Source organism: Corvus brachyrhynchos, unplaced genomic scaffold, assembly GCF_000691975.1.
Source record: "Corvus brachyrhynchos isolate BGI_N302 unplaced genomic scaffold, ASM69197v1 scaffold61, whole genome shotgun sequence".
Lineage (NCBI taxonomy): Eukaryota > Metazoa > Chordata > Aves > Passeriformes > Corvidae > Corvus > Corvus brachyrhynchos.
In genome coordinates this window covers 7,124,193-7,129,125 of record NW_008236478.1, presented here as the reverse complement: position 1 = coordinate 7,129,125, position 4,933 = coordinate 7,124,193, and positions in this window count along the sequence as shown.

Below are 4,933 nucleotides of genomic sequence, written 5' to 3'. Positions count from 1 at the left end.
CCCCCGGCCCTCCCGGGCTGTCCCTGGGGTGGGGACAGGGGCCAGCTGCTGGAGCGGGCCTTGGAGCTACTCGCACTGGAAGCCTGCCAGGGAGCAGTGATCTGGGTCTGACGTCCCCTGGGATGAGGCCATTTGCTAACGCACAACTGTGTTTTTTACTGCTTTTCAGCAAAACACACATAGAAACATCTCCTTGCCTCTCAGGTTTTATGAAGGGTTATTTCAGTAGCAATAAAGATCAAGAGGACGCGTCCGCAGCACTAAGTACCTCTGGAGTGGGCAGGGAACCATGAAGGACTCAGAAGCAAGACAAAGACAGACTCCCTCAGCTGCCCACATGCACATCCTGCTCCACTACTCTCCTGCACCAGGTTGCCGGAGAGCAAATCAGTGCAAGGATACAGGAAAAGCCCCTCTTCAGTGGGAGGTCATGGGCTTGTACACCTTTCCCTGGACAGGACATCCTTTCCCTGCCCACACCACCCTGGTGGTACCCCAAATCCCTTCTGTTCCCCCAGGCTGCAGGTTCTGCTGCCCTGTGATGGTCCCTCGTGCATCCTTTACCTTTTATAGCTGCCTCACTCTTCTGCCAGCCGGAGTTTTGATAGGAAACAATGAAGTAGGAGAGAATGAAACTCAAAGCAAATGCACGTCCTGTAATGGGTCTGTTTCTGTAACTGGACTGTTTCTGTGTGTGCTGCCCTGCACCGGCACCGTGGCCACCATGCCCAGCTCACCCTGGGGCTGCAGGCTCTGGGCACAGCAGCAATGGCATTTGAAGGTGCACATGAGAGACCCATAATTAAAACTGGAAACAATTCCCCTTCCTTGCTCCCACCTCAGCAGCAAGGAATTGCTGTTAGCACAATGCATCACTCTGGAGGACCAAAGTGGCAGCACATTTAAGGCAAAAATATCTGTTTTAAAAGATGCAATAAAACAGAGCCAGGGAAGGGTTTATAGGGAAGCAATTGTTGTGTGAGGTGAGAAGTGGTCACCAGAGGCCAATCTGCCTGGCTTTATTGCCTGTTACTGGTGACTTTTTCCAACCAGGGGACAATAGATCCTCCACTATCAGCCTCGACTTCAGTCAATACAAACACGACATAGTTTTTTAAACTAATATTTTTCCAGCATGCAATTCCATAGAGAGTGAGAACGCAGCGTTACCATGGCAATATATAGACAGCATCTGCCTTGGACGTAGCTGAAGGGAGAAATTGGAATAGAATTGCAAATTTCCTCTGTCCAGGAAGGCTCCCAAGGAAGCCACTGCAGTGGGCTGGGCAGGCTACCTTCCCAAGCCAGCCTGCATCCTCCCAGTGCCCAGCACTGGCTCTCCTGAGAGCTGAGGGCTGCAGGGCCAGCCAAGCACTGCCCTGGCTGGACAACGGTCCTGCATCCTGCCCCAGAGCTCTGCAGAGCCTGTGCAGACCCTCTGCAACCAGACTGCTCAGTGAGAACTTGCCCGGGCACTTCAGGGAAGGGAGAGGTTGACTTCCTCAAGGTGCTTCCTAAGAACGAGCACTCCTCAAAGCCCCTGAAAGGAGAAGCAGCCCAACAACCGGTGTGGAATGCAGGAGTGTTGCTTCCATACACCAGCCTGGCTGCTGCAAGACATTTTGATTAACTGGTGAGAGGTAGATGCAGGTGAATGTATTGAACATGCTCTGATCAAGAGCTTGCTGCCAGAATTGTGGCAGAGGATGGTTGGGCAGTATGCAAGTGTGCTTCAGGTGCAGCTGCCCTGGCGTGGTGCTCTCACACCCAAAGGCTGTAGCTCAGCACCCCTTCCCTCCACCAAAGCAGACAGAGGGATGGCAGGCTGCATGGGGCCCATTTCAGCACAGGCAAACCCCCAACTTTGAGAACCAGGCAAACAGAAGCCCCATGAAATGCTGAGACCAGGGACCCTGGAGGGGAAAAGCCAGAGCCAAGAGGCGTGCAGTGATGGGGACCTCCAAACCCAGCTCTGCTGCCTCCCACATGCAGGGAGGGACACTACACAGCCCACAGTGAGATGGGGGATGTTCAGCTCATGGGAGATGAGGCAAAAGGGGCAAGTGGGGCAATTCTCAGCTGTCAGCCAAAAACTTCAATAGCAGGAGAGTGTGACGCCATCACAGTCAAGTCATCCCATACAAGCAAAGAGCTGGGCTGGAAGCTGCCATTTGACAGTGGCAAATTTGCACTGATCCTGCTGGGGTGGGGAGAGTGATCCACCTCCCCAACAGGGCAGCCTGCTCTTCAGAGACACTGTCAAAGGAAGAAAGAAAGAAAAGCAAGCAAATGGGGAAGGGAACTGTGACCTTCTCCCACAACTCTTCTCTGGTGGCTGAGGCCTGAGGGACTCCTGGAAGCAGGTAACACTGTAGTGCTGGAGGATTATCACCCCATCCTGCCTACAAAGCCTTCAAGCCTCTGTTGTGCTTGCCAGAGGTGTAGACGGAAGCACAGGCATCTGTGCAAAGTGCCCAGAGACTTTGCTGCTTCCCGCCTTGCTCAGCCCCGATCCAGTCAGAGGGCAGGTGCACAACCCCCATTTATGTTGGGTTGCAGACTAAAAGGCACTTAGGGAGCAATGTGCTGTGCCCTGGCACAAGGGGGAGGGGTCCTGTCCCCCCCATGCAACCATCACTCATGGTCCATCTTAGACATGTCTGCAGCCCTTAGTCTCTACCAACAGCATGGCACCCACCAGGAAGGTATCACAGGGCAAACTGTGAAGCAGAAGACGAGACAATTTTTCCCCAGCCCATGATTCTCCAAAGTTGCAGTGACTCTCAAAGGCAAGTAATTCCCTCTTCTTCAAAGGAAAAGGGTGTATTTCAAAAGCAATGGAGCTCAAACCTCGCTGCAGAATGCTGCTGACTGAGTCCCCACTATGGCAGTGCCAGCAGCAGTGCTGCCCTGTCCAGGGGCTTGACCCATGCCACCGTGGGGCTCAGCCAGGTGGGAGGCTGGAGAAAGCCTGGAGGCTCCAAACCCCACACTGGCACGCAACAGGAGAGAAATTCAGTGGCAGGGACACCACTGCTCACTGGCACTGTGGGGTGCATGGTGAGGTTGGCATCACTCACACTGTGCATCTCAGGACTTAGGAAAAGAGGAAGGCAGTGGAGGGCACTGGTAAGAGGTTGATGACTTCCCACAGAGAGCTGGTCTCTGGAGAGAGCAAGTCCTGAGCACAGGCCCTGCTGCAGACTCCCCTGCGGCTGATAGCAGACCTTGCTCCATCAAACACTGAGAAGTTGGAGACTGCAAGGTTGCAGCCTGCTTACAGGGAATTGAAACTCACTTAGGAGCTGTTACAGCAGGATTTCACTGCTAGGAGATAGACCTGTTCTGCACAGACATCCTCAAGCACCTGCAAGGGTGTGCAAAACAGCAGGAAGTAGTTATCCAGCAGACAACACCCACGAGAGAGCAAGCATGTCCAGCTCAGTCCAGCCAGAAGATCCGGCATCGCCAGCTGCATTAAAATCCAGAAAACCCAATGCTGCTGAATGGCAACAGACATGGAGGACCAGGTCAGTGGAGGCAGAACGAGAGACAGCAACAGGACCCACCGCCAGAGGGGGAGAGATGCCCTGCCAGGGCAGGAGAGGGACACCCAGCAAGGGCATCCTCCATTAGCTCACTCCAGCATTGCCTCATTTGAGCAGTGCTGAGCACCTGCCCAGCGGGCAGAGGTGGGGACTGAAGGCCAACTCTCCCCCAGGACCCTGTACCCAGGTGCATGGAGAGCTGATGCCAAGGACCCCATTAAGCTCCCTGAGAGGCAGAAAGGGCTAGTGCAGGCTATGCATAAACCTCCCCCCTGCCCTGGACACAGAGGGAAGGGGGGATCCTGTCTCAGACCTCATAAACTGGGTCTATGGGATGGCAACTCACAGCAGCCTGGTTGCCGTGCTGGGTAATAATAATTTGTATGAGGATAATTATGGTGGGAGAAAAGAAAACTCCTCTAAAGTGGTATCCTGCAGAGCTCTTGACGCTGCACGCTGGGTGCAGCCCTGGCAGCTGCCAGGCTGTCTGCAGTCCCTGCATGCAGTCCTTGCCTGCAGGGTCTCTGCCCATCTCTAGGCAAAGGGCACAGTCACAGTTCAGGAGCTGCAAACAGCACAGCACAGGGCCAGGAGCTAGGAGCCCTAGAACATATCCTGCAGCTCTCCTGCCCAAGGAGGCAGCAGCTCAACACTTCCCTGCACTGCAAGGGGGATGTGGGAGCAGCCTGGCCCCAGGGCCAGGGCCAGACAGCTACTGTGCCACTATGCTCTACTGCAGCTACTGGGATGGGGCACCTGCTGCTACTGAGTAGAGGGTACAGGCTGGGGACAGCCCTGCTCTCTGGCCGGGACGGGGTTCCTGCATGCCAGGAACCTGCTGCCAGCAGCAGGTTGGACACGTTCAGCTCATGCTGCTCTCCCTGGGTGGGGACCCCGTGCAGCCACAGAACCCCGGGCAGGGAGACCTGCCCAGCCAGGCACAGCAGCAGAGGCACCCCTCCTGCTCAGGGGAGCTCAGCAGGTGACACAGCACCCACACAGCCGGCTGGACCATGACTGTGAGAGAAAAGCCTTCCTTAGCGGGGCCCAGCTCAGAGAGCCAGGGACACCTCCCCGCACTCCTGAGGACGTGGCAAGGGATTTGATGAGCAGTGAAGTGCAGGCACAGGGGACTGGAGAGGATGGATGAGCTGCCTGGCTCACGATGGGTGATCAGCACGGCGGAAGGCTGGTCACACCGTGGGGGAGTCTCAAGGGGAGCTGGGGGAATGGGAACTGATCCTAGCATGATGTGCGGCACTCCCAAGAGAGCTTCCTGGGGACAAAGGGGTGCCCAGCACAGGTAGGGGCTTGGGGTGACAGAAGCCCTCAGAGAACCTCTCTGGTTGTGTAGCTACCCTCTGACAAGTCCCGGCAGGGGGGGC